We start from the raw sequence: 20,862 nt of genomic DNA on the forward strand, positions 1-20,862 counted from the left end.
AAATTCTTTTTTGGACTTAGTCATTTTTCCGGCGTTTATCAGACTTTCAGATAGGGCAAATGTCAGTGAGTGTTCCCATTTCAGTTCCAGAGCAATTCGCCCAATGAGTCCTTGATATTTAGTCGTTTTCAGCCAATATTTTGGATTTTTGAAAATTTTACTTTTTTGTGAAAATATCCCCTAAATGAGGGAATAATATGTGTGAGGGTACCCCAGGAGAGTTCCAAATGTGTGTGGGTAGAATATATATCCCACTGGGGTAAAATTGAAAAAAGTTGAGAAAATTCTTTTTTGGACTTAGTCATTTTTCCGGCGTTTATCAGACTTTCAGATAGGGCAAATATGAGTGAGCGTTCCGATTTCAGTTCCAGAGCGATTCGCCCAATGAGTCCTTGATATTTAGTCGTTTTCAGCCAATATTTTGGAGTTTTGAAAATTTCACTTTTTTGTGAAAATATCCACTAAATGAGGGAATTCTATGTGTGAGGGTACCCCAGGAGAGTTCCAAATGTGTGTGGGTAGAATATATATCCCACGGGGTTAAAATTGAAAAAAGTTGAAAAAAATTTTTTTTTGGACTTAGTCATTTTGCCGGCGTTTATCAGACTTTCAGATAGGGCAAATGTCAGTGAGCGTTCTGATTTCAGTTCCAGAGCGATTCACCCAATGAGTCCTTGATATTTAGTCGTTTTCAGCCAATATTTTGGATTTTTGAAAATTTCACTTTTTTGTGAAAATATCCACTAAATGAGGGAATAATATGTATGAGGGTACCCCAGGAGAGTTCCAAATGTGTGTGGGTAGAATATACATCCCACTGAGGTAAAATTTAAAAAAGTTGAGAAAATTTTTCTTTGGACTTAGTCATTTTTCCGGCATTTATCATACTTTCAGATAGGGCAAATGTCAGTGAGCATTCCGATTTCAGTTCCAGAGTGATTCTCCCAATGAGTCCTTGATATTTAGTCGTTTTCAGCCAATATTTTGGATTTTTGAAAATTTCACTTTTGTGAAAATATCCACTAAATGAGTGAATAATATGTGTGAGGGTACCCCAGGAGAGTTCCAAATGTGTGTGGGTAGAATATGTATCCCACGGGGGTAAAATTGAAAAAAGTTGAAACATTTTTTTTTTTGGACTTAGTCATCTTTCCGGCGTTTATCAGACTTTCAGATAGGGAAAATATCAGTGAGCGTTCCGATTTCAGTTCCAGAGCGATTCGCCCAATGAGTCCTTGATATGTAGTCGTTTTCAGCCAATATTTTGGATTTTGGAAAATTTCACTTTTTTGTGAAAATATCCACTAAATGAGGGAATAATATGTGTGAGGGTACCCCAGGAGAGCTCCAAATGTGTGTGGGTAGAATATATATCCCACGGGGGTAAAATTGAAATAAGTTGAAAAAAAGTTTTTTTGGACTTAGTCATCTTTCCGTCGTTTATCAGACTTTCAGATAGGTGAAATGTCAGTGAGCGTTCCGATTTCAGTTCCAGAGCCTTTCGCCCAATGAGTCCTTGATATTTAGTCGTTTTCAGCCAATATTTTGGATTTTTGAAAATTTCACTTTTTTGTGAAAATATCCACTAAATGAGGGAATAATATGTCTGAGGGTACCCCAGGAGAGTTCCAAATGTGTGTGGGTAGAATATATATCCCACTGGGGTAAAATTGAAAAAAGTTGAGAAAATTCTTTTTTGGACTTAGCCATTTTTCCGGCGTTTATCAGACTTTCAGATAGGGCAAATGTCAGTGAGCATTCCCATTTCAGTTCCAGAGCAATTCGCCCAATGAGTCCTTGATATTTAGTCGTTTTCAGCCAATATTTTGGATTTTTGAAAATTTCACCTTTTTTGTGAAAATATCCACTAAATGAGGGAATAATATGTCTGAGGGTACCCCAGGAGAGTTCAAATGTGTGTGGGTAGAATATATATCCCACGGGTGTAAAATTGAAAAAAATTGAAAAAAAATTTTTTTTGGACTTAGTCATTTTTCCGGCGTTTATCAGACTTTCAATAGGGCAAATGTCAGTGAGCGTTCTGATTTCAGTTCCAGAGCCATTCGCCCAATGAGTCCTTGATATTTAGTCGTTTTCAGCCAATATTTTGGATTTTTGAAAATTTCACTTTTTTGTGAAAATATCCACTAGATGAGGGAATAAAATGTGTGAGGGTACCCCAGGAGAGTTCCAAATGTGTGTGGGTAGAATATATATCCCACGGGGGTAAAATTGAAAAAATTTTAAAAAAAATTTTTTTAGACTTAGTCATTTTTCCGGCGTTTATCAGACTTTCAGATAGGGCAAATGTCAGTGAGCGTTCCGATTTCAGTTCCAGAGCGATTCGCCCTATGAGTCCTTGATATTTAGTCGTTTTCAGCCAATATTTTGGATTTTTGAAAATTTCACTTTTTTGTGAAAATATCCACTAAATGAGGGAATAATATGTCTGAGGGTACCCCAGGAGAGTTCCAAATGTGTGTGGGTAGAATATATATCCCACTGGGGTAAAATTGAAAAAAGTTGAGAAAATTCTTTTTTGGACTTAGTCATTTTTCCGGCGTTTTTCAGACTTTCAGTTAGGGCAAATGTCTGTGAGCGTTCCGATTTCAGTTCCAGAGTGATTCGCTCAATGAGTCCTTGATATTTAGTCGTTTTCAGCCAATATTTTGGATTTTTGAAAATTTCACCTTTTTTGTGAAAATATCCTCTAAATGAGGGAATAATATGTGTGAGCGTACCCCAGGAGAGTTCCAAATGTGTGTGGGTAGAATATATATCCCACTGGGGTAAAATTGAAAAAAGTTGAGAAAATTCTTTTTTGGACTTAGTCATTTTTCCGGCGTTTATCAGACTTTCAGATAGGGCAAATGTCAGTGAGTGTTCCCATTTCAGTTCCAGAGCAATTCGCCCAATGAGTCCTTGATATTTAGTCGTTTTCAGCCAATATTTTGGATTTTTGAAAATTTTACTTTTTTGTGAAAATATCCACTAAATGAGGGAATAATATGTGTGAGGGTACCCCAGGAGAGTTCCAAATGTGTGTGGGTAGAATATATATCCCACGGGGGTAAAATTGAAAAAATTTGAAAAAAAATTTTTTTAGACTTAGTCATCTTTCCGGCGTTTATCAGACTTTCAGATAGGGGAAATGTCAGTGAGCGTTCCGATTTCAGTTCCAGAGCGATTCGCCCAATGAGTCCTTGATATTTAGTCGTTTTCAGCCAATATTTTGGATTTTTGAAAATTTCACTTTTTTGTGAAAATATCCACTAAATGAGGGAATAATATGTGTGAGGGTACCCCAGGAGAGTTCCAAATGTGTGTGGGTAGAATATATATCCCACTGGGGTAAAATTGAAAAAAGTTGAGAAAATTTTTTTTTGGACTTAGTCATTTTTCCGGCGTTTATCAGACTTTCGGATAGGGCAAATGTCAGTGAGCGTTCCAATTTCAGTTCCAGAGTGATTCGCCCAATGAGTCCTTGATATTTAGTCGTTTTCAGCCAATATTTTGGATTTTTGAAAATTTCACTTTTTTGTGAAAATATCCACTAAATGAGGGAATAATATGTGTGAGGGTACCCCAGGAGAGTTCCAAATGTGTGTGGGTAGAATATATATCCCACTGGGGTAAAATTGAAAAAAGTTGAGAAAATTCTTTTTTGGACTTAGTCATTTTTCCGGCGTTTATCAGACTTTCAGATAGGGCAAATATCAGTGAGCGTTCCGATTTCAGTTCCAGAGCGATTCGCCCAATGAGTCCTTGATATTTAGTCGTTTTCAGCCAATATTTTGGATTTTTGAAAATTTCACTTTTTTGTGAAAATATCCACTAGATGAGGGAATAATATGTGTGAGGGTACCCCAGGAGAGTTCCAAATGTGTGTGGGTAGAATATATATCCCACTGGGGTAAAATTGAAAAAAGTTGAGAAAATTCTTTTTTGGACTTAGTCATTTTTCCGGCGTTTATCAGACTTTCAGATAGGGAAAATATCAGTGAGCGTTCCGATTTCAGTTCCAGAGCGATTCGCCCAATGAGTCCTTGATATTTAGTCGTTTTCAGCCAATATTTTGGATTTTTGAAAATTTCACTTTTTTGTGAAAATATCCACTAAATGAGGGAATAATATGTGTGAGGGTACCCCAGGAGAGTTCCAAATGTGTGTGGGTAGAATATATATCCCACGGGGGTAAAATTGAAAAAACTTGAAAAAAATTTTTTTTTGGACTTAGTCATTTTGCCGGCGTTTATCAGACTTTCAGATAGGGCAAATGTCAGTGAGCGTTCTGATTTCAGTTCCAGAGCGATTCGCCCAATGAGTCCTTGATATTTAGTCGTTTTCAGCCAATATTTTGGATTTTTGAAAATTTCACTTTTTTGTGAAAATATCCACTAAATGAGGGAATAATATGTGTGATGGTACCCCAGGAGAGTTCCAAATGTGTGTGGGTAGAATTTATGTCCCACGGGTGTAAAATTGAAAAAAATTGAAAAAAATTTTTTTTTTGGACTTAGTCATTTTTCCGGCGTTTATCAGACTTTCAATAGGGCAAATGTCAGTGAGCGTTCTGATTTCAGTTCCAGAGCGATTCGCCCAATGAGTCCTTGATATTTAGTCGTTTTCAGCCAATATTTTGGATTTTTGAAAATTTCACTTTTTTGTGAAAATATCCACTAGATGAGGGAATAATATGTGTGAGGGTACCCCAGGAGAGTTCCAAATGTGTGTGGGTAGAATATGTATCCCACGGGGGTAAAATTGAAAAAAGTTGAAACATTTTTTTTTTTGGACTTAGTCATCTTTCCGGCGTTTATCAGACTTTCAGATAGGGAAAATATCAGTGAGCGTTCCGATTTCAGTTCCAGAGCGATTCGCCCAATGAGTCCTTGATATTTAGTCGTTTTCAGCCAATATTTTGGATTTTGGAAAATTTCACTTTTTTGTGAAAATATCCACTAAATGAGGGAATAATATGTGTGAGGGTACCCCAGGAGAGTTCCAAATGTGTGTGGGTAGAATATATATCCCATGGGGGTAAAATTGAAATAAGTTGAAAAAAATTTTTTTTGGACTTAGTCATCTTTCCGTCGTTTATCAGACTTTCAGATAGGTGAAATGTCAGTGAGCGTTCCGATTTCAGTTCCAGAGCCTTTCGCCCAATGAGTCCGTGATATTTAGTCGTTTTCAGCCAATGTTTTGGATTTTTGAAAATTTCACTTTTTTGTGAAAATATCCACTAAATGAGGGAATAATATGTCTGAGGGTACCCCAGGAGAGTTCCAAATGTGTGTGGGTAGAATATATATCCCACTGGGGTAAAATTGAAAAAAGTTGAGAAAATTCTTTTTTGGACTTAGTCATTTTTCCGGCGTTTATCAGACTTTCAGATAGGGCAAATGTCAGTGAGCGTTCCCATTTCAGTTCCAGAGCAATTCGCCCAATGAGTCCTTGATATTTAGTCGTTTTCAGCCAATATTTTGGATTTTTGAAAATTTTACTTTTTTGTGAAAATATCCACTAAATGAGGGAATAATATGTGTGATGGTACCCCAGGAGAGTTCCAAATGTGTGTGGGTAGAATATATATCCCACTGGGGTAAAATTGAAAATAATTGAAAAAAATTTTTTGTTGGACTTAGTCATTTTTCCGGCGTTTATCAGACTTTCAGATAGGGCAAATGTCAGTGAGCGTTCCGATTTCAGTTCCAGAGTGATTCGCCCAATGAGTCCTTGATATTTAGTCGTTTTCAGCCAATATTTTGGATTTTTGAAAATTTCACTTTTTTGTGAAAATATCCACTAAATGAGGGAATAATATGTATGAGGGTACCCCAGGAGAGTTCCAAATGTGTGTGGGTAGAATATATATCCCACTGAGGTAAAATTTAAAAAAGTTGAGAAAATTTTTCTTTGGACTTAGTCATTTTTCCGGCATTTATCATACTTTCTGATAGGGCAAATTTCAGTGAGCATTCCGATTTCAGTTCCAGAGTGATTCTCCCAATGAGTCCTTGATATTTAGTCGTTTTCAGCCAATATTTTGGATTTTTGAAAATTTCACTTTTGTGAAAATATCCACTAAATGAGTGAATAATATGTGTGAGGGTACCCCAGGAGAGTTCCAAATGTGTGTGGGTAGAATATGTATCCCACGGGGGTAAAATTGAAAAAAGTTGATACATTTTTTTTTTTGGACTTAGTCATCTTTCCGGCGTTTATCAGACTTTCAGATAGGGAAAATATCAGTGAGCGTTCCGATTTCAGTTCCAGAACGATTCGCCCAATGAGTCCTTGATATTTAGTCGTTTTCAGCCAATATTTTGGATTTTGGAAAATTTCACTTTTTTGTGAAAATATCCACTAAATGAGGGAATAATATGTGTGAGGGTACCCCAGGAGAGTTCCAAATGTGTGTGGGTAGAATATATATCCCACTGGGGTAAAATTGAAAAAAGTTGAGAAAATTCTTTTTTGGACTTAGTCATTTTTCCGGCGTTTTTCAGACTTTCAGTTAGGGCAAATGTCTGTGAGCGTTCCGATTTCAGTTCCAGAGTGATTCGCTCAATGAGTCCTTGATATTTAGTCGTTTTCAGCCAATATTTTGGATTTTGGAAATTTCACCTTTTTTGTGAAAATATCCACTAAATGAGGGAATAATATGTGTGAGCGTACCCCAGGAGAGTTCCAAATGTGTGTGGGTAGAATATATATCCCACTGGGGTAAAATTGAAAAAAGTTGAGAAAATTCTTTTTTGGACTTAGTCATTTTTCCGGCGTTTATCAGACTTTCAGATAGGGCAAATGTCAGTGAGTGTTCCCATTTCAGTTCCAGAGCAATTCGCCCAATGAGTCCTTGATATTTAGTCGTTTTCAGCCAATATTTTGGATTTTTGAAAATTTTACTTTTTTGTGAAAATATCCACTAAATGAGGGAATAATATGTGTGAGGGTACCCCAGGAGAGTTCCAAATGTGTGTGGGTAGAATATATGTCCCACTGGGGTAAAATTGAAAAAAGTTGAGAAAATTCTTTTTTGGACTTAGTCATTTTTCCGGCGTTTATCAGACTTTCAGATAGGGCAAATGTCAGTGAGCATTCTGATTTCAGTTCCACAGCGATTCGCCCAATGAGTCCTTGATATTTAGTCGTTTTCAGCCAATATTTTGGATTTTTGAAAATTTCACTTTTTTGTGAAAATATCCACTAAATGAGGGAATAATATGTATGAGGGTACCCCAGGAGAGTTCCAAATGTGTGTGGGTAGAATATACATCCCACTGAGGTAAAATTTAAAAAAGTTGAGAAAATTTTTCTTTGGACTTAGTCATCTTTCCGGCGTTTATCAGACTTTCAGATAGGGAAAATATCAGTGAGCGTTCCGATTTCAGTTCCAGAGCGATTCGCCCAATGAGTCCTTGATATGTAGTCGTTTTCAGCCAATATTTTGGATTTTGGAAAATTTCACTTTTTTGTGAAAATATCCACTAAATGAGGGAATAATATGTGTGAGGGCACCCCAGGAGAGTTCCAAATGTGTGTGGGTAGAATATATATCCCACGGGGGTAAAATTGAAATAAGTTGAAAAAAAATTTTTTTGGACTTAGTCATCTTTCCGTCGTTTATCAGACTTTCAGATAGGTGAAATGTCAGTGAGCGTTCCGATTTCAGTTCCAGAGCCTTTCGCCCAATGAGTCCTTGATATTTAGTCGTTTTCAGCCAATATTTTGGATTTTTGAAAATTTCACTTTTTTGTGAAAATATCCACTAAATGAGGGAATAATATGTGTGAGGGTACCCCAGGAGAGTTCCAAATGTGTGTGGGTAGAATATATATCCCACTGGGGTAAAATTGAAAAAAGTTGAGAAAATTCTTTTGTGGACTTAGTCATTTTTCCGGCGTTTATCAGACTTTCAGATAGGGCAAATGTCAGTGAGCATTCCCATTTCAGTTCCAGAGCAATTCGCCCAATGAGTCCTTGATATTTAGTCGTTTTCAGCCAATATTTTGGATTTTTGAAAATTTCACTTTTTTGTGAAAATATCCACTAAATGAGGGAATAATATGTGTGAGGGTACCCCAGGAGAGTTCCAATTGTGTGTGGGTAGAATATATATCCCACTGGGGTAAAATTGAAAAAAGTTGAGAAAATTCTTTTTTGGACTTAGTCATTTTTCCGGCGTTTTTCAGACTTTCAGTTAGCGCAAATGTCTGTGAGCGTTCCGATTTCAGTTCCAGAGTGATTCGCTCAATGAGTCCTTGATATTTAGTCGTTTTCAGCCATTATTTTGGATTTTTGAAAATTTCACCTTTTTTGTGAAAATATCCACTAAATGAGGGAATAATATGTGTGAGCGTACCCCAGGAGAGTTCCAAATGTGTGTGGTAGAATATATATCCCACTGGGGTAAAATTGAAAAAAGTTGAGAAAATTCTTTTTTGGACTTAGTCATTTTTCTGGCGTTTATCAGACTTTCAGATAGGGCAAATGTCAGTGAGCGTTCCGATTTCAGTTCCAGAGCGATTCGCCCAATGAGTCCTTGATATTTAGTCGTTTTCAGCCAATATTTTGGATTTTTGAAAATTTCACTTTTTTTGTGAAAATATCCACTAAATGAGGGAATAATATGTCTGAGGGTACCCCAGGAGAGTTCCAAATGTGTGTGGGTAGAATATATATCCCACGGGGGTAAAATTGAAAAAATTTTAAAAAAAATTTTTTTAGACTTAGTCATTTTTCCGGCGTTTTTCAGACTTTCAGTTAGGGCAAATGTCAGTGAGCGTTCCGATTTCAGTTCCAGAGTGATTCGCTCAATGAGTCCTTGATATTTAGTCATTTTCAGCCAATATTTTGGATTTTTGAAAATTTCACCTTTTTTGTGAAAATATCCTCTAAATGAGGGAATAATATGTGTCAGCGTACCCCAGGAGAGTTCCAAATGTGTGTGGGTAGAATATATATCCCACTGGGGTAAAATTGAAAAAAGTTGAGAAAATTCTTTTTTGGACTTAGTCATTTTTCTGGCGTTTATCAGACTTTCAGATAGGGCAAATGTCAGTGAGCGTTCCGATTTCAGTTCCAGAGCGATTCGCCCAATGAGTCCTTGATATTTAGTCGTTTTCAGCCAATATTTTGGATTTTTGAAAATTTCACTTTTTTGTGAAAATATCCACTAAATGAGGGAATAATATGTCTGAGGGTACCCCAGGAGAGTTCCAAATGTGTGTGGGTAGAATATATATCCCACTGGGGTAAAACTGAAAAAAGTTGAGAAAATTCTTTTTTGGACTTAGTCATTTTTCCGGCGTTTATCAGACTTTCAGATATCGCAAATGTCAGTGAGTGTTCCCATTTCAGTTCCTGAGCAATTCGCCCAATGAGTCCTTGATATTTAGTCGTTTTCAGCCAATATTTTGGATTTTTGAAAATTTCACTTTTTTGTGAAAATATCCACTAAATGAGGGAATAATATGTGTGAGGGTACCCCAGGAGAGTTCCAATTGTGTGTGGGTAGAATATATATCCCACTGGGGTAAAATTGAAAAAAGTTGAGAAAATTCTTTTTTGGACTTAGTCATTTTTCCGGCGTTTTTCAGACTTTCAGTTAGCGCAAATGTCTGTGAGCGTTCCGATTTCAGTTCCAGAGTGATTCGCTCAATGAGTCCTTGATATTTAGTCGTTTTCAGCCATTATTTTGGATTTTTGAAAATTTCACCTTTTTTGTGAAAATATCCACTAAATGAGGGAATAATATGTGTGAGCGTACCCCAGGAGAGTTCCAAATGTGTGTGGGTAGAATATATATCCCACTGGGGTAAAATTGAAAAAAGTTGAGAAAATTCTTTTTTGGACTTAGTCATTTTTCTGGCGTTTATCAGACTTTCAGATAGGGCAAATGTCAGTGAGCGTTCCGATTTCAGTTCCAGAGCGATTCGCCCAATGAGTCCTTGATATTTAGTCGTTTTCAGCCAATATTTTGGATTTTTGAAAATTTCACTTTTTTTGTGAAAATATCCACTAAATGAGGGAATAATATGTCTGAGGGTACCCCAGGAGAGTTCCAAATGTGTGTGGGTAGAATATATATCCCACGGGGGTAAAATTGAAAAAATTTTAAAAAAAATTTTTTTAGACTTAGTCATTTTTCCGGCGTTTTTCAGACTTTCAGTTAGGGCAAATGTCAGTGAGCGTTCCGATTTCAGTTCCAGAGTGATTCGCTCAATGAGTCCTTGATATTTAGTCATTTTCAGCCAATATTTTGGATTTTTGAAAATTTCACCTTTTTTGTGAAAATATCCTCTAAATGAGGGAATAATATGTGTCAGCGTACCCCAGGAGAGTTCCAAATGTGTGTGGGTAGAATATATATCCCACTGGGGTAAAATTGAAAAAAGTTGAGAAAATTCTTTTTTGGACTTAGTCATTTTTCTGGCGTTTATCAGACTTTCAGATAGGGCAAATGTCAGTGAGCGTTCCGATTTCAGTTCCAGAGCGATTCGCCCAATGAGTCCTTGATATTTAGTCGTTTTCAGCCAATATTTTGGATTTTTGAAAATTTCACTTTTTTGTGAAAATATCCACTAAATGAGGGAATAATATGTCTGAGGGTACCCCAGGAGAGTTCCAAATGTGTGTGGGTAGAATATATATCCCACTGGGGTAAAATTGAAAAAAGTTGAGAAAATTCTTTTTTGGACTTAGTCATTTTTCCGGCGTTTATCAGACTTTCAGATATCGCAAATGTCAGTGAGTGTTCCCATTTCAGTTCCTGAGCAATTCGCCCAATGAGTCCTTGATATTTAGTCGTTTTCAGCCAATATTTTGGATTTTTGAAAATTTTACTTTTTTGTGAAAATATCCACTAAATGAGGGAATAATATGTGTGAGGGTACCCCAGGAGAGTTCCAAATGTGTGTGGGTAGAATATATATCCCACGGGGGTAAAATTGAAAAAATTTGAAAAAAAATTTTTTTAGACTTAGTCATCTTTCCGGCGTTTATCAGACTTTCAGATAGGGGAAATGTCAGTGAGCGTTCCGATTTCAGTTCCAGAGCGATTCGCCCAATGAGTCCTTGATATTTAGTCGTTTTCAGCCAATATTTTGGATTTTTGAAAATTTCACTTTTTTGTGAAAATATCCACTAAATGAGGGAATAATATGTGTGAGGGTACCCCAGGAGAGTTCCAAATGTGTGTGGGTAGAATATATATCCCACTGGGGTAAAATTGAAAAAAGTTGAGAAAATTTTTTTTTGGACTTAGTCATTTTTCCGGCGTTTATCAGACTTTCAGATAGGGCAAATGTCAGTGAGCGTTCTGATTTCAGTTCCAGAGCCTTTCGCCCAATGAGTCCGTGATATTTAGTCATTTTCAGCCACTATTTTGGATTTTTGAAAATTTCACTTTTTTGTGAAAATATTCACTAAATGAGGGAATAATATGTGTGAGGGTACCCCAGGAGAGTTCCAAATGTTTGTGGGTAGAATATATATCCCACGGGGGTAAAATTAAAAAAAGTTGAAAAAAAATTTTTTTGGGACTTTCTCATTTTTCCGGCGTTTATCAGACTTTCAGATAGGGCAAATGTTAGTGAGCGTTCCAATTTCAGTTCCAGAGTGATTCGCCCAATGAGTCCTTGATATTTAGTCGTTTTCAGCCAATATTTTGGATTTTTGAAAATTTCACTTTTTTGTGAAAATATCCACTAAATGAGGGAATAATATGTGTGAGGGTACCCCAGGAGAGTTCCAAATGTGTGTGGGTAGAATATATATCCCACGGGGGTAAAATTGAAAAAACTTGAAAAAAATTTTTTTTTGGACTTAGTCATTTTGCCGGCGTTTATCAGACTTTCAGATAGGGCAAATGTCAGTGAGCGTTCTGATTTCAGTTCCAGAGCGATTCGCCCAATGAGTCCTTGATATTTAGTCGTTTTCAGCCAATATTTTGGATTTTTGAAAATTTCACTTTTTTGTGAAAATATCCACTAAATGAGGGAATAATATGTGTGATGGTACCCCAGGAGAGTTCCAAATGTGTGTGGGTAGAATATATGTCCCACGGGTGTAAAATTGAAAAAAATTGAAAAAAATTTTTTTTTTGGACTTAGTCATTTTTCCGGCGTTTATCAGACTTTCAATAGGGCAAATGTCAGTGAGCGTTCTGATTTCAGTTCCAGAGCGATTCGCCCAATGAGTCCTTGATATTTAGTCGTTTTCAGCCAATATTTTGGATTTTTGAAAATTTCACTTTTTTGTGAAAATATCCACTAGATGAGGGAATAATATGTGTGAGGGTACCCCAGGAGAGTTCCAAATGTGTGTGGGTAGAATATATATCCCACGGGGGTAAAATTGAAAAAATTTGAAAAAAATTTTTTTTAGACTTAGTCATCTTTCCGGCGTTTATCAGACTTTCAGAGAGGGGAAATGTCAGTGAGCGTTCCGATTTCAGTTCCAGAGCGATTCGCCCAATGAGTCCTTGATATTTAGTCGTTTTCAGCCAATATTTTGGATTTTTGAAAATTTCACTTTTTTGTGAAAATATCCACTAAATGAGGGAATAATATGTGTGAGGGTACCCCAGGAGAGTTCCAAATGTGTGCGGGTAGAATATATATCCCACGGGGGTAAAATTGAAAAAATTTGAAAAAAAATTTTTTTAGACATAGTCATCTTTCCGGCGTTTATCAGACTTTCAGATAGGGGAAATGTCAGTGAGCGTTCTGATTTCAGTTCCAGAGCGATTCGCCCAATGAGTCCTTGATATTTAGTCGTTTTCAGCCAATATTTTGGATTTTTGAAAATTTCACTTTTTTGTGAAAATATCCACTAAATGAGGGAATAATATGTGTGAGGGTACCCCAGGAGAGTTCCAAATGTGTGTGGGTAGAATATATATCCCACGGGGGTAAAATTGAAAAAAGTTGAAAAAAATTTTTTTTAGTCATAGTCATCTTTCCGGCGTTTATCTCGACTTTCAGATAGGGGAAATGTCAGTGAGCGTTCCGATTTCAGTTCCAGAGCGATTCGCCCAATGAGTCCTTGATATTTAGTCGTTTTCAGCCAATATTTTAGATTTTTGAAAATTTCACTTTTTTGTGAAAATATCCACTAAATGAGGGAATAATATTTGTGAGGGTACCCCAGGAGAGTTCCAAATGTGTGTGGCTAGAATATATATCCCACGGGGGTAAAATTGAAAAAAGGTGAAAAAAATTTTTTTGGGGATTTAGTCATTTTTCCGGCGTTTATCAGACTTTCAGATAGGGCAAATGTCAGTGAGCATTCCGATTTCAGTTCCAGAGTGATTCGCCCAATGAGTCCTTGATATTTAGTCGTTTTCAGCCAATATTTTGGATTTTTGAAAATTTCACTTTTTTGTGAAAATATCCACTAAATGAGGGAATAATATGTGTGAGGGTACCCCAGGAGAGTTCCAAATGTGTGAGGGTAGAATATATATCCCACTGGGGTAAAATTGAAAAAAGTTGAGAAAATTTTTTTTTGGACTTAGTCATTTTTCCGGCGTTTATCAGACTTTCAAATAGGGCAAATGTCAGTGAGCGTTCTGATTTCAGTTCCAGAGCCTTTCGCCCAATGAGTCCGTGATATTTAGTCATTTTCAGCCACTATTTTGGATTTTTGAAAATTTCACTTTTTTGTGAAAATATTCACTAAATGAGGGAATAATATGTGTGAGGGTACCCCAGGAGAGTTCCAAATGTTTGTGGGTAGAATATATATCCCATGGGGGTAAAATTGAAAAAAGTTTAAAAAAAATTTTTTTTGGACTTAGTCATTTTTCGGGCGTTTATCAGACTTTCAGATAGGGCAAATGTTAGTGAGCGTTCCAATTTCAGTTCCAGAGTGATTCGCCCAATGAGTCCTTGATATTTAGTCGTTTTCAGCCAATATTTTGGATTTTTGAAAATTTCACTTTTTTGTGAAAACATCCACTAAATGAGGGAATAATATGTGTGAGGGTACCCCAGGAGAGTTCCAAATGTGTGTGGGTAGAATATATATCCCACTGGGGTAAAATTGAAAAAAGTTGAGAAAATTCTTTTTTGGACTTAGTCATTTTTCCGGCGTTTATCAGACTTTCAGATAGGGCAAATATCAGTGAGCGTTCCGATTTCAGTTCCAGAGCGATTCGCCCAATGAGTCCTTGATATTTAGTCGTTTTCAGCCAATATTTTGGATTTTTGAAAATTTCACTTTTTTGTGAAAATATCCACTAGATGAGGGAATAATATGTGTGAGGGTACCCCAGGAGAGTTCCAAATGTGTGTGGGTAGAATATATATCCCACGGCGGTAAAATTGAAAAAAGTTGAGAAAATTCTTTTTTGGACTTAGTCATTTTGCCGGCGTTTATCAGACTTTCAGATAGGGCAAATGTCAGTGAGCGTTCTGATTTCAGTTCCAGAGCCTTTCGCCCAATGAGTCCTTGATATTTAGTCGTTTTCAGCCAATATTTTGGATTTTTGAAAATTTCACTTTTTTGTGAAAATATCCACTAAATGAGGGAATAATATGTGTGAGGGTACCCCAGGAGAGTTCCAAATGTGTGTGGGTAGAATATATATCCCACTGGGGTAAAATTGAAAAAAGTTGAGAAAATTCTTTTTTGGACTTAGTCATTTTTCTGGCGTTTATCAGACTTTCAGAGAGGGCAAATGTCAGTGAGCGTTCCGATTTCAGTTCCAGAGCGATTCGCCCAATGAGTCCTTGATATTTAGTCGTTTTCAGCCAATATTTTGGATTTTTGAAAATTTCACTTTTTTGTGAAAATATCCACTAAATGAGGGAATAATATGTCTGAGGGTACCCCAGGAGAGTTCCAAATGTGTGTGGGTAAAATATATATCCCACTGGGGTAAAATTGAAAAAAGTTGAGAAAATTCTTTTTTGGACTTAGTCATTTTTCCGGCGTTTATCAGACTTTCAGATAGGGCAAATGTCAGTGAGTGTTCCCATTTCAGTTCCAGAGCAATTCGCCCAATGAGTCCTTGATATTTAGACGTTTTCAGCCAATATTTTGGATTTTTGAAAATTTTACTTTTTTGTGAAAATATCCACTAAATGAGGGAATAATATGTGTGAGGGTACCCCAGGAGAGTTTCAAATGTGTGTGGGTAGAAGATATATCCCACGGGGGTAAAATTGAAAAAAGTTGAAAAAATTTTTTTTTTGGACTTAGTCATCTTTCCGGCGTTTATCAGACATTCAGATAGGGGAAATGTCAATGAGCATTCTGATTTCAGTTCCAGAGCGATTCGCCCAATGAGTCCTTGATATATAGTCGTTTTCAGCCAATATTTTGGATTTTTGAAAATTTCACTTTTTTGTGAAAATATCCACTAAATGAGGGAATAATATGTGTGAGGGTACCCCAGGAGAGTTCCAAATGTGTGTGGGTAGAATATATATCCCACTGGGGTAAAATTGAAAAAAGTTGAGAAAATTTTTTTTTGGACTAAGTCATTTTTCCAGCATTTATCAGACTTTCAGATAGGGCAAATGTCAGTGAGCATTCCGATTTCAGTTCCAGATCGATTCGCCCAATGAGTCCTTGATATTTAGTCGTTTTCAGCCAATATTTTGGATTTTTGAAAATTTCACTTTTGTGAAAATATCCACTAAATGAGTGAATAATATGTGTGAGGGTACCCCAGGAAAGTTTCAAATGTGTGTGGGTAGAATATATATCCCACGGGGGTAAAATTGAAAAAAGTTGAAAAAAATTTTTTTTTGGACTTAGTCATCTTTCCGGCGTTTATCAGACTTTCAATAGGGCAAATGTCAGTGAGCGTTCTGATTTCAGTTCCAGAGCGATTCGCCCAATGAGTCCTTGATATTTAGTCGTTTTCAGCCAATATTTTGGATTTTTGAAAATTTCACTTTTTTGTGAAAATATCCACTAGATGAGGGAATAATATGTGTGAGGGTACCCCAGGAGAGTTCCAAATGTGTGTGGGTAGAATATATATCCCACTGGGGTAAAATTGAAAAAAGTTGAGAAAATTCTTTTTTGGACTTAGTCATTTTTCCGGCGCTTATCAGACTTTCAGATAGGGCAAATGTCAGTGAGCGTTTCGATTTCAGTTCCAGAGCAATTCGCCCAATGAGTCCTTGATATTTAGTCGTTTTCAGCCAATATTTTGGATTTTTGAAAATTTCACTTTTTTGTGAAAATATCCACTAAATGAGGGAATAATATGTGTGAGGGTACCCCAGGAGAGTTTCAAATGTGTGTGGGTAGAATATATATCCCAAAGCGGTAAAATTGAAAAAAGTTGAAAAAATTTTTTTTTGGGAATTCGTCATCTTTACGGCGTTTATCAGACTTTCAGATAGGGGAAATGTCAGTGAGCATTCCGATTTCAGTTCCAGAGCGATTCTCCCAATGAGTCCTTGATATTTAGTCGTTTTCAGCCAATATTTTGGATTTTTGAAAATTTCACTTTTTTGTGAAAATATACACTAAATGAATGAATAATATGTGTGAGGGTACCCCAGGAGAGTTCCAAATATGTGTGGGTAGAATATATATCCCAATGGGGTAGAATTGAAAAAAGTTGAGAAATTTATTTGTGGACTTAGTCATTTTTCCGGCGTTTATCAGACTTTCAGATAGGGTAAATGTCAGTGAGCGTTCCGATTTCAGTTCCAGAGTGATTCGCCCAATGAGTCCTTGATATTTAGTCGTTTTCAGAGAATATTTTGGATTTTTGAAAATTTCACTTTTGTGAAAATATCCACTAAATGAGTGAATAATATGTGTGAGGGTACCCCAGGAGAGTTCCAAATGTGTGTGGGTAGAATATATATCCCAGGGGGTAAAATTGAAAAAAGTTGAAAAAATTTTTTTTTTGGACTAAGTCATCTTTCCGGCGTTTATCAGACTTTCAGATAGGGGAATGTCAGTGAGCATTCTGATTTCAGTTCCAGAGCGATTCTCCCAATGAGTCCTTGATATTTAGTCGTTTTCAGCCAATATTTTGGATTTTTGAAAGTTTCACTTTTTTATGAAAATATCCACTAAATGAGGGAATAATATGTGTGAGGGTACCCCAGGAGAGTTCCAAATGTGTGTGGGTAGAATATATATCCCACGGCGGTAAAATTGAAAAAAGTTGAAAAACATTTTGTTTGGACTTAGTCATTTTTCCGGCGTTTATCAGACTTTCAGATAGGGCAAATGTCAGTGAGCATTCTGATTTCAGTTCCAGAGCGATTCACACAATGAGTCCTTGATATTTAGTCGTTTTCAGCCAATATTTTTAATTTTTGAAAATGTCACGTTTTTGTGAAAATATCCACTAAATGAGGGAATAATATGTGTGCGGGTACCCCAGGAGAGTTCCAAATGTGTCTGGGTAGAATATATATCCCACGGGGGTAAAATTGAAAAGAGTTGAAAAAAATTTTTTTTTGGACTTAGTCATCTTTCCGGCGTTTATCAGACTTTCAGATAGGGGAAATGTCAGTTAGCATTCCGATTTCAGTTCCAGAGCGATTCGCCCAATGAGTCCTTGATATTTAGTCGTTTTCAGCCAATAATTTGGATTTTTGAAAATTCCACTTTTTTGTGAAAATATCCACTAAATGAGGGAATAATATGTGTGAGGGTACCCCAGGAGAGTTCCAAATGTGTGTGGGTAGAATATATATCCCACGGCGGTAAAATTGAAAAAAGTTGAAAAACATTTTTTTTTGGACTTAGTCATTTTTCCGGCGTTTATCAGACTTTCAGTTAGGGCAATTGTCAGTGAGCGTTCTGAATTCAGTTCCAGAGCGATTCGCCCAATGAGTCCTTGATATTTAGTCGTTTTCAGCCAATATTTAGGATTTTTGAAAATTTCACTTTTTTGTGAAAATATCCATTAGATGAGAGAATAATATGTGTGAGGGTACCCAGGAGAGTTCCAAATGTGTGTGGGTAGAATATATATCCCAATGGGGTAGAATTGAAAAAAGTTGAGAAATTTTTTGGGGGGACTTAGTCATTTTTCCGGCGTTTATCAGACTTTCAGATAGGGCAAATATCAGTGAGCGTTCCGATTTCAGTTCCAGAGTGATTCCCCCAATGAGTCCTTGATATTTAGTCGTTTTCAGCCAATATTTTAGATTTTTGAAAATGTCACTTTTTTGTGAAAATATCCACTAAATGAGGGAATAATATGTGTGAGGGTACCCCAGGAGAGTTATAAATGTGTGTGGGTAGAATATATATCCCACGGCGGTAAAATTGAAAAAAGTTGAAAAAAATTTTCTTTTTGGACTTAGTCATTTTTCTGGCGTTTATCAGACTTTCAGATAGGGGAAATGTCAGTGAGCATCTGATTTCAGTTCCAGAGCGATTCGCCCAATGATTCCTTGATATTTAGTCGTTTTCAGCTAATATTTTGGATTTTTGAAAATTTCACTTTTTTGTGAAAATATCCACTAAATGAGGGAACAATATGTATGAGGGTACCCCAGGAGAGTTAAAAATGTGTGTGAGTAGAATATATATCCCACTGGGGTAAAATTGAAAAAAGTTGAGAAAATTTTTTTTTGGACTTAGTCATTTTTCTGGCGTTTATCAGACTTTCAGAGAGGGGAAATGTCAGTGAGCATCTGATTTCAGTTCCAGAGCGATTCGCCCAATGAGTCCTTGATATTTAGTCGTTTTCAGCCAATATTTTGGATTTTTGAAAATTTCACTTTTTTGTGAAAATATCCACTAGATGAGAGAATAATATGTGTGAGGGTACCCAGGAGAGTTCCAAATGTGTGTGGGTAGAATATATATCCCGCTGGGGTAAAATTGAAAATAATTGAAAAACATTTTTTTTTGGACTTAGTCATTTTTCCGGCGTTTATCAGACTTTCAGATAGGGCAAATGTCAGTGAGCGTTCCGATTTCAGTTCCAGAGTGATTCGCCCAATGAGTCCTTGATATTTAGTCGTTTTCAGCCAATATTTTGGATTTTTGAAAATTTCACTTTTTTGTGAAAATATCCACTAAATGAGGGTATAATATGTGTGAGGGTACCCCAGGAGAGTTCCAAATGTGTGTGGGTAGAATATATATCCCAATGGGGTAGAATTGAAAAAAGTTGAGACATTTTTTTGGGGGACTTAGTCACTTTTCCGGCGTTTATCAGACTTTCAGATAGGGCAAATGTCAGTGAGCGTTCCGATTTCAGTTCCAGAGTGATTCGCCCAATGAGTCCTTGATATTTAGTCGTTTTCAGCCAATATTTTCGATTTTTGAAAATGTCACTTTTTTGTGAAAATATCCACTAAATGAGGGAATAATATGTGTGAGGGTACCCCAGGAGAGTTCCAAATGTGTGTGGGTAGAATATATATCCCATGGGGGTAAAATTGAAAAAAGTTGAAAAAAATTTTTTTTTGGACTTATTCATTTTTCTGACGTTTATCAGACTTTCAGAGAGGGGAAATGTCAGTGAGCATCTGATTTCAGTTCCAGAGCGATTCGCCCAATGAGTCCTTGATATTTAGTCGTTTTCAGCCAATATTTTGGATTTTTGAAAATTTCACTTTTTTGTGAAAATATCCACTAAATGAGGGAATAATATGTGTGAGGGTACCCCAGGAGAGTTCCAAATGTGTGTGGGTAGAATATATATCCCAATGGGGTAGAATTGAAAAAAGTTGAGAAATTTTTTTGGGGGACTTAATCATTTTTCCGGCGTTTATCAGACTTTCAGATAGGGCAAATGTCAGTGAGCGTTCCGATTTCAGTTCCAGAGTGATTCGCTTAATGAGTCCTTGATATTTAGTCGTTTTCAGCCAATATTTTAGATTTTTGAAAATGTCACTTTTTTGTGAAAATATCCACTAAATGAGGGAATAATATGTGTGAGGGTACCCCAGGAGCGTTCCAAATGTGTGTGGGTAGAATATATATCCCACGGGGGTAAAATTGAAAAAAGTTGAAAAAATTTTTTTTTGGACTTAGTCATCTTTCCGGCGTTTATCAGACTTTCAGATAGGGGAAATGTCAGTGAGCATTCCGATTTCAGTTCCAGAGCGATTCGCCCAATGAGTCCTTGATATTTAGTCGTTTTCAGCCAATATTTTGGATTTTTTTAAAATTTCAATTTTGTGAAAATATCCACTAAATGAGTGAATAATATGTGTGAGGGTACCCCAGGAGAGTTCCAAATGTGTGTGGGTAGAATATATATCCCAGGGGGTAATATTGAAAAAAGTTGAAAAATTTTTTTTTTTGGACTAAGTCATCTTTCCGGCGTTTATCAGACTTTCAGATAGGGGAATGTCAGTGAGCATTCTGATTTCAGTTCCAGAGCGATTCTCCCAATGAGTCCTTGATATTTAGTCGTTTTCAGCCAATATTTTGGATTTTTGAAAATTTCACTTTTTTGTGAAAATATCCACTAAATGAGGGAATAATATGTATGAGGGTACCCCAAGAGAGTTCCAAATGTGTGTGGGTAGAATATATATCCCACGGCGGTAAAATTTAAAAAAGTTGAAAAACATTTTGTTTGAACTTATTCATTTTTCTGGCGTTTATCAGACTTTCAGAGAGGAGAAATGTCAGTGAGCATCTGATTTCAGTTCCAGAGCGATTCGCCCAATGAGTCCTTGATATTTAGTCGTTTTCAGCCAATATTTTGGATTTTTGAAAATTTCACTTTTTTGTGAAAATATCCACTAAATGAGGGAATAATATGTATGAGGGTACCCCAAGAGAGTTCCAAATGTGTGTGGGTAGAATATATATCCCACTGAGGTAAAATTGAAAAAAGTTGAGAAAATTTTTTTTTGGACTTAGTCATTTTTCCGGCATTTATCAGACTTTCAGATAGGGCAA

This window comes from Phyllobates terribilis, unplaced genomic scaffold (genome assembly GCF_046119375.1).
Source record: "Phyllobates terribilis strain yellow unplaced genomic scaffold, ASM4611937v1 Scaffold_4__5_contigs__length_816908805, whole genome shotgun sequence".
NCBI lineage: Eukaryota > Metazoa > Chordata > Amphibia > Anura > Dendrobatidae > Phyllobates > Phyllobates terribilis.